At 36.7% G+C, this 9409-nt stretch overlaps 1 long non-coding RNA gene across 1 annotated transcript; it reads left to right on the top strand.

Annotated features, from left to right (window-relative positions):
- Positions 1-5978: 5978 nt before the first annotated feature.
- On the top strand, positions 5979-8887 carry LOC114487436 (uncharacterized). Its single transcript, XR_003682525.2, has 3 exons — positions 5979-6135; positions 7577-7687; positions 8610-8887. It is a non-coding gene; the product is annotated as an uncharacterized lncRNA (long non-coding RNA).
- The last annotated feature ends 522 nt before the right edge of the window (positions 8888-9409 follow it).

Here is a 9409-nt window from a genome sequence, read left to right as displayed (position 1 = left end):
CGTGCTCTTTATATATGTGATCTGTTGCTCTGTCTCTTGAATTTTTCTAAATCTCTTTCTCTTTCCTTTCCTTCTTTCTTTCTTGAAGTATTAAAGATTTTGTGTTTATCTTTGGTGTTGTGAAAATTCATGATGATGTGGCTTGGTTTGATCTTTTTTTTGTTTGGTTTTTTTCATTTATTGGGCTGAATACTTACAGTATCCTTACAACCTGGAGACAAATGCCCTCAGTTCTGAGTGTTTATCTTGTATTACTTTTTTGGATCTTTTTTTTTTTTTTTTGCTCCATTCTTCCTATTCTCTCTAGATTTCTTGTTAATAAAACATTTTATATTCTCAACTTTTTTATTCATCCATTTTCCATTTGTTTGCCTTTTTGATATATTTTTCTGGGAAATTTTAATGTCTTTATCTGTCAGCTTTCTATTAAATTGTCATTTTGGCAATCCTATCCTTAATTTATAATAGCTCTTTCTTGTTTCTGATTTTTCTTTTTCACAGCATTCTGTTCCTGTTTTATGAACACAATATTTTTTCTTGACTCTCTAAGGATATGATTATTATTATTATTTATGTAAATCCTTGCTGTTTATTTTATATATAGTGGTATGTATCTGTTAATCCCATACTCCTAATTTATTCCACCCCAGCCCTCTTTGGTAACCATAATTTTGTTTTCTATGTCTGTGAGCCTATTTCTGCTTATAAATAGGTTTATTTGTATTATTTTTTAGATTCCACATATAAGTGATATAATGTTTGTCTTTCTTTGGGGATATTGTTATTTTAAAAAATTTCTTCTGTACTCTGCATTGTGTGTCTGCTCTGAAGTTCTTTGTTTGTGTGATTATTTTTACACTCTTTTTTAGATTGGTGGCTTTCCTCAAATGCCTGGTGATCCCTTGCTGCTGTTAATGCTTATGAATGAAGCACTAAAAAGAAAATCAGAGGCTCCATAAGTATGGATGGGACTTTTCCACTGAAGGACTTCACTGTGGACTCATCAGGAAGCAAGGTGACTTTTTCATCAGAAGATCTCTAAAAGTTGGTTCAGTTTCCCCAGAGAAGATGCCTTCAAATTTCCTACTTTCCAATTGGTGGCGAGCACACTACGAACCTGCTTTCTCTTAATCAAATCACTATTATCAGCTCCGTATCATGACCCTGACCAATCTTCTGCCTGTTGTACCTGAATCTAGAAACTTTCTGCTCAGTTTCTTCCATAAAATAAAACTCTCATCTTCTTGGGAGATTCAGTGACTGTCTTTGGGCTTTGCACTGTCAGATACCTGATGTCTCCAAGTGCGGAAGGTCTCAGGGGTTCATTGGACAAACTGGCTCAACTGTGTTGCTGTTCCATCTCTGCCAGCATTTATGTTCTAATTTCCTCTGCTCTATCAAATCCATTACTACCCCTCCATCTGCTTTCTATATGTCAAAACGTGATGAAAACTCTCCACATTTTTACAGTTTCAGTCAGTGGAACCCAAATAGCTCTAAAAATCAGCTCCTGGTCTGATCACTAAATTCAGCTGATAGTGAGATGCATGGATATCTAATGATGTCCAAATTTAGCAATTGTTTCAGAGGCTACTGAAAATCTAGAGACCAGGCAAAAATCCAGATCAGAGATCTGAAGCCAAAAAATATTCTAACTTCACAAGATCCCTGCTGAGTATCAAAGCAGGCAGCCTCCAGCCAGTAAGGGGTGAATCAGAAAAGGAATTGGAAAAGAAGTGGTGAGTTTGCAGAGAAAAAAAAATTCTTCAAGTAAAACATAGACCTGCAATGTTAGCAGTTGACATTTAAAAAAAAAATTAAATGATGAGCCTGTGGCTTTACTATTACTGCTCTATCCAACCCTCTGAATCTTTTTATCATACCTAAAGAATTGTTCATTCATCTTTCAGGAATACATGAGAGCAAGAGAGTTTTCCCATAGGCAAAAGCATTATACATATTTGCAAATGTCTTACATAATGACGCGAACACTATGTGTAGGGATGTTTTGTTGAAAGCTAGAAACAATGCAGCAATTTCCATTCTGTTTCATTAGCTATCAGACTCCCAAGTAAAGGGAGTTTTCCTTGTTGTTTACACTTTTTTCAAACGTTAAAAAGGCTGGCATTTAGAATTCATGGTACTGCCTCTAAATAGGAACGTTGGTTGTTATTTGATGGAAAAGGTTTGTTTCTTAATACAGGTGTTTCATCTCACACTTATATTTCCGGGCATTATTTCTAATAACTTGTTTAAAATGCCTGCTTATTCAGAAAATAAGTCCAATGTTTTTATTGGGATCCAAAAATATTTTCAATATATAACAGAAAGGACAGAAAACTGTAAATCTCAGCTGCAGGTACAAAATAAATTATCTTTTTGTTTAGCTTGTTATGGTCAATTCAGGTTTAAAATTTTATTTTTGCAGCGGAACCTTCAATACAATGATTTTATATTAGGACTTAGTTGTCAATGTAAAAAATAAACAAAAGTCCCAACAGTTTAGTGCCTGTTCTGCATCTACATAAGAATTTCCCTTTCATTATACCCCAGCGCCTGGCAGCTTATTATGGCCATTGTTTAATTTGTTCTCTGTTTTTATAAATGACACTTGTACAGGCCTCTTGGGGCTGCTGAGAGAAGCCAGGCCCCTCTCTTTCCCTGGTTCAGTTCTTTTGTGAACCTTTATAATTAGCCACTTAACAAATTGAGGGAAATGAACCTTCAGCTGCAAAGTATATCCTGAAGTTAAGTCAACCATATGACAGGCAAAACCGATACACGAAAATCTCCTTAACTCAAATTGTTGAGTTGCCTCAAGGGTTAAGAGGCATTCTCCCAGTAATAGCCTGAAAGAAAAGCCTTAGACGTGATGTTTTTGATGGTTCACTATCCAAATGCCTGTTAGCCTTTCCAAGAAACAGCACACATTAGAAATAGCACACATTTCAAAGCGTTATGGCTGCTTCTTTTTCAAATCTTTTGTTTTGCAGAAGAAAAGTGTTAAAAAGTATGATTTTGAAAGAAACAAGATCCCCAGGCTTCAAAATTACGCATTAAATGTTTAAGAAAGAAAAAAAGGAAGGAAGGGAGGGAGGGAGGAAGGAGAGAAAGAAAAAGCTTTTGGGCTGCAGCATTTAGGTACAGAAAATGATGTCATGTATATTATGATATTAATGAATTTGTTTTCAGAATCTATAATAGGGACCCTAAGAGCAGGGTCCTATCATTACGAACTCTTCCCTTTTTATTACTAATTAGACTTCTAAATGTGAGTGTAAATGTACCTCAGAGAGTATGTATTAAAAAGTTGCATATGCATAAGAGATCATTTCAAATTCATCTTCCAACAAAAACTTCAACTTTGATATTTTCTCATGTTCCCACTTATACCACATTAACATAGTCTTTTATATTTAATTTCTAAATTCCGTTGTGATCATTCTGTCAAGGTATTTACTTTTGGGAACTGTCTGATATCTTAATCCCCAATTCAATAGCCAACAGTCAAGTGTTATCAATTTAATGTATCCTATTAACCTCAGTGATTCTTTTTCAAGTTAAATGTATACTGCCTCTCATGTATACCATGAAATTTCTCTAGTTTAGTGGCATATCCAAATCAAAAATGTATATGATACCTTTTACACAGAACTAGAGATATAAATGAAGTTTATATTCAGTGACAGTGTAGACTATTTTAATATTAGAAGATAAAAATTTTAAGATGCTGTAACATAGACACCAGAACGCTTTATGTCTTGAGAGTAATGAAATGAAGCACAGTGACATTTCTATAGTTGTCAGTGAGATAAAATTAGACAGGTTTCACTTCACATAAGCTCAAAATGTTACTGTAAATAAAAATTTTGTTTTTATTATAATATAGATACCAAATATCTTAAACGCTTATAGCAACATGCCGTTGGTTTTCTGGACTGTTAAATCTGCCGTATAGTCTATTAAACTGGGTGGTTGACATTGTTTAGTTAAGGCTGCATCTCTACAAGATCTGTTAACTCATCCATGCTTACCTACATTTTTTTTTTGGGCCTCGCGGCTTGTGGGGTCTTAATTCTCGGACCAGGGATCGAACCCACACCCCCTGCATTGGAAGCATGGAGTCTTAACCACTGGATGCCAGGGGAGTCCCTTACCTACATTTTTTAAGCTTTTATTAAGGTATAATTGATAAATAAAATTTGTATATATTCAAGGTGTACAACTTGGTGTTTTGGTATACATTTTACATTGTGAAATAATCACAACCAAGCTAATTAACATGTCTACACCTCACATAGTTACCATTTCCCCCTTTCTTTCCTTCTTCCTTCCTTCCTCCCTTCCTTCCTCTCTCCCTCCCTCCCTCCCACTCTCCTTTTCTTTTTCTTTCTTTCTTTCTTTCTTTCTTTCTTTCTTTCTTTCTTTCTTTCTTTCTTTCTTTTTTTTTCTTTCTCTTCCTCTCTCTCTCTCTCCCCCCCCTCCTCTCTCCTCTCTCTCTTTCTTTCTTTCTTTCCTTTCTTTTGTGTGGTGAAAACACTTAAGATCTGTCCTCTTAGTAAAATGTTAAGTTTACAGCAGTGTTAACCATGGTCACTGTGCTGTACATTAGACCTCCAGAACTTATTCATTTTGCATAACTGAAACTTTGTACCCCCTTGATCAACATCACCTAATTTCTCCCTCCCCTCAGAGTTCTCCCAAACTCTGCTTCTATGAGTTTGACTCTTTTACATTCCACATATAAGTAAGATCATGCAGTATTTGTCTTCCTGTGTCTGGATTATTTTACTTAGCATAATGTCCTTCAGGTTGTTGCAAATGACAGGATCTTCTTTTTTAAGGTTGAATAATATTCCCATATATATGCATATATACCTATACATATTATATATATCAATCACATTTTTTCTATTCATCTGTTGATGGACATTTTAGGTGTTTGACTATTGTGAATAATGCTGCGATGAACATACAACTCAGTAGCAAAAAACCAAATAACCTGATTTAAAAAAAGGAGAAAGGACCTGAAGAGACATTTCTCAAAAGAGGACATAAATGGCTAACAGGTATGTGAAACGGTGCTGAGTATCATGATTCATCAACGAAATGCAAATAAAAACCACAATGAGCTATCACTTGGCATCTGTTAGAATGGTTGTTATCAAGACAAATATTGGTGAGGATGTGAAGAAAAGGGAACTCTTGTGCACTGTTGATGGGCATGAAAATTGGTGCAGATATTGTGGAAAACAGTATGGAGATTCCTCAAAAAAAAAAAAAAATAGAACCACCCTATGATCTGGGCATATATCCAAAGGAAATGAAGTCGGGATCTCAAAGAGATTTCTGCACTCCCATGCCTACTTTTTTGAATGATGTAGCAGTGAGAGCAAACCCTTATTATATGACTGACAGTGTGCCAGGCACTGTTCTAAGGCACTTAAAATGAATTAATATAATCATCATTGCAAGCCTGTGAGAGAGGTACTCTTATCATCCCCACTCTACAGATGAGGAAACTGAGGCCAGTGAGGGTAAGTTCACATGGGCAGGAAGTGAGCAGAACTGTGATGTGAACCTGGCTGCCTGGCTTGAATCTACCCCCAGCCATGGTGGTTTGTTTCCCTGACTTATCAATTGTCCTGCTCTGTTGACCAAACCGATTAGTGTTTTAGTGTCATGTAACTAGTTCAAGAAATCCCTCCACCAGTTTTTCTTGGTTAGAAGCCTTTTAACCTGTCAGAAGCCTTCTTTCCTAAATTGTTAATAGATTTAGAGACCTGTTACCAAAGGCTGAAGTCAGATAGTATTAAAGTGACCATGTAATTTATTGTGTCAGTGGGACATTTTAAAGAAGGGAATTAGGTGCTATTAATAATCACACACCTGACAATGGGCAAAACGGGGACTGTCTAAGGCAAATTTGGACATTTAGTCATCCTAGTAAAATACCTCAAAGCCTGGAACTTCAGTTTTTTTATGCTGCAGACAGGAGAGCGGCTGGCAACTCTTGCCAATTCTCCGGAAGCCCTTGCAAAATGAGAGTGAATAATGCATGCAGATGGAGACACCTCACTGACCTTCTACTTCATATGTTGGAACCCCATTTTAAAGTCAGTTTGAGAATCCGAGGTAAGCCTGCCTTTTAGAAATCGTCCAAATAAACCAGGCTTCTAGCCACCCTAAAAAAGTAGTCTTAGCTTTTATCCAGATTGCTGATTGATTGATTGAATGAATGAATGAATGAACAGGTGAACATGGGGAAAGACTGTTGCCTCCTTGGCATTTTAACACATGGTAGCACACTGTACTGCTGTGGGATCACAGGTAGTGTTTTCCCAGTCCTTCATGTTTTAGAGAATAGGTTGTAAAATGTTCTAACTGAAAGTCAAGTTGCCTATAAAAAATAGAAAATCCACAATCTTTATTCCTGGTTGTCCTATTAGGATAGATTAATTCTGGTGGTATGGCTGCTAAGACACCTATAATTTGATGATAATGTTCCTCACTTTCAAAATGTTGTTCCAACTTTGATGGCTGGAATTAGGAAAAGTGCAACTCCATAAACATGTGAGTCTGCCTATGTGAAGAGGTGTTTCTACCTTGGAACTTTTTTGTTGGTTCTTTCCTGCTTAGGATGCCCTTGGGCCCACTCCATCCATCTAAGACCTCCTTTTCTTGGCAGTCTGGCTCAAGATTAGCTTCTTTTATGATGATTTCCTTCCCTACCACCGTCCATGGTGAACTCCCACCCACCAGAAGCCTGTAACACATTCTCTCCGTTCCATCGTAAAGGGTACAATATGTGCTACTTGAATTGATAGACACACATTTATTCACATAAGTTATATAAGAATGTGTTTTACAGAGCAGATGATCTGTCTTTTTTTGTCCCTGTTTACTGAAAAATATATGTGATGACGTGTATGTGTTACTGAATTAATTCTCAGGCTTGCTTGCTTTTATTATAACATACCATTAAGTCGCAAAATTTTGTGTGAGAATTTTAGTCTTCATCTATTTTTAACTTTAGAAGCTATGTGTATCTACGCAAAAGAACCTTGTACTTGTGAATGCCCAAACAGACTTAGGTCAATAACAAGACTTTTAATAAAAGGTGTAAAACTTAGGTGTTATAATTTTCGTATTAATAATATGTGATCGCTTGGTTTATATATGAGTGCTGGATTTATAGAGTTTATTTCAATTAAAGAGTAACTGGATATGTGGATAAGTAATACATATTTACAGCATTTATTATATAATAATTGCAATTGTGCATACCAGTTCAAGACAGTATATGTGTGGTGAGTCAGAATGACAGACAATAGGTGATACAGGAGTTCAGGTAAATGATCACTATGAATTTTAAAGTTCTTTCCTAGTACTAAAGCGACCCCTAACAACAAAACTTTTTCTAAATACACACTTCATGTTATGAGGATGAGTTACTTTATACAGATTATAGTGCACTAAACACAGCCCTAGTGTTCTAAAAGTTAGAGCATCCCACGTGAGTCCAACATGTACCAGAACTCAAGTGAAAATAGCCTGTTGGGTTTCTTCCTTCCAGCTCTGCCAAGGAAGAAGGAATAAAGAATAAACTCAGGCACAAGGATGCTTGTTACTTTCAGAAAGGCCACGCAGGGAGGTTTCCTGAGTCTCAGCTCTGTTTTCTTCTTCGGTATGTTACATGATAAATTTACATTTTTTAATGGGGGTGAAGTACACTGAGGACACTAGCAGGAGAATGAACCTCCATGGTTCTTTCCCCTTCTCGGTCCCCTGTCTGATAACTGTCTCTTAATTGGTGAAAGCAGAACTTAAAATAGTATGATGAGAGTGGATGTTATTACAGTCCTTCTGGTTTCATCTCCACAACACTTTTCACATAGAGGTACTCATAAATATTTGCTGGTGCTGTTAATGAAGAATTCAGAAGAAAAGTGAGGTAAGGCAAGAGTGAAAAGTATTCCCTAATTTTTCTGAATGATGCTGCAGGGCACAGCAAGAAATTTTGTTGCATCTGGGCACAGAGAAATGGTCTCTTTTGAGTTGGTAAATAGAAAATGTCGTTGTGCAGGTCAGTCAAGTTAATGCAAATGAGCAGTATATCCAAAGTATCACATGTTCACGGGAAAAACAAGATGCAGGGATGTGTTACATATTTTAAAAATATGATGCCCATATAGCAATTTTTTAAATTCTTTTGTCAATTTCACATATCATGCTTCCCAGTGACAACCTGAAATTGTAAGCATGTTGTTCTTAACTACATGATCATGATGAATAGAAACAAATTAGACATATTACTCTATGTAGCAGGCAGTATTGACCTATTCTAAAATGCATTATCAGACCAATTTTAAAACAGAAGAATCAAAGTAATTGATTGGTGGCTGTGGGAATGTTGCTTCCATCAATATTTAAGTGTATTTTGAACTCTGTGTGCAATTAAGTGAACCTAACTGAAGTCACATAAACATGAGTTTTGATGCAACAAAAACAAAATATTCCAAAGGGCAAATTTTAAAGCCACATCACTCCAATATTACATTAAAAAAAAAAGTCCCTCTTCACGTTAGCATAAAATACTGTTTTTTCAGGCTTCCCTGGTGGCGCAGTGGTTGCGAGTCCGACTGCCGATGCAGGGGACGCGGGTTCGTGCCCCGGTCCGGGAAGATCCCACATGCCGCGGAGCGGCTGGGCCCGTGAGCCGTGGCCGCTGAGCCTGCGCGTCCGGAGCCTGTGCTCCGCAACGGGAGAGGCCGCAACAGTGAGAGGCCCGCGTACCGCAAAAAAAAAAAAAAAAAAAAAAAATACTCTTTTTTCATCATTTGTAAAATAGGTTATTCTCACTTTGAGAAAAATGTATTTTAGAAAATTTTCCACCATGAGTTTTTAGGAATAACAAATACCTAAGATCAATTATAGATTGCCAAAATTTTAAGAATGTAAAAATTCGAGTTATAATTTTGGCAGTCTTTACTCGAATAACTATTTTATTGTAGTTTTATGAAAAATATGCTGAATAGATGCATGTTTATTGTTTCTACTGCTTTTTCAATTACCATACTCCTGACATTATGGTATCTATATCTTAATTTCCTCATGAGCCTCAAATTACTTTCACTTAAAAGTAATTAAGCAGGAGAGAGAGACCTTCAAGATGGCTGAGGAGTAAGATGTGGAGATCACCTTCCTCCCCACAAATACATCAGAAATACATCTACATGTGGAACAACTCCTACAGAACACCTACTGAACGCCGGCAGAAGACCTCACACCTCCCAAAAGGCAAGAAACTCCCCACGTACCTGGGTAGGGCAAAAGAAAAAAGAAAAAACAGAGACAAAAGAATAGGGCCGGGACCTGCACCAGTTGGAGGGAGCTGTGAAGGAGGAAA

The sequence above is a fragment of the Physeter macrocephalus genome, chromosome 13 (genome assembly GCF_002837175.3).
Source record: "Physeter macrocephalus isolate SW-GA chromosome 13, ASM283717v5, whole genome shotgun sequence".
Taxonomy (NCBI): Eukaryota; Metazoa; Chordata; class Mammalia; order Artiodactyla; family Physeteridae; genus Physeter; species Physeter macrocephalus.
This window is presented reverse-complemented; position numbering and strand designations above follow the sequence as displayed.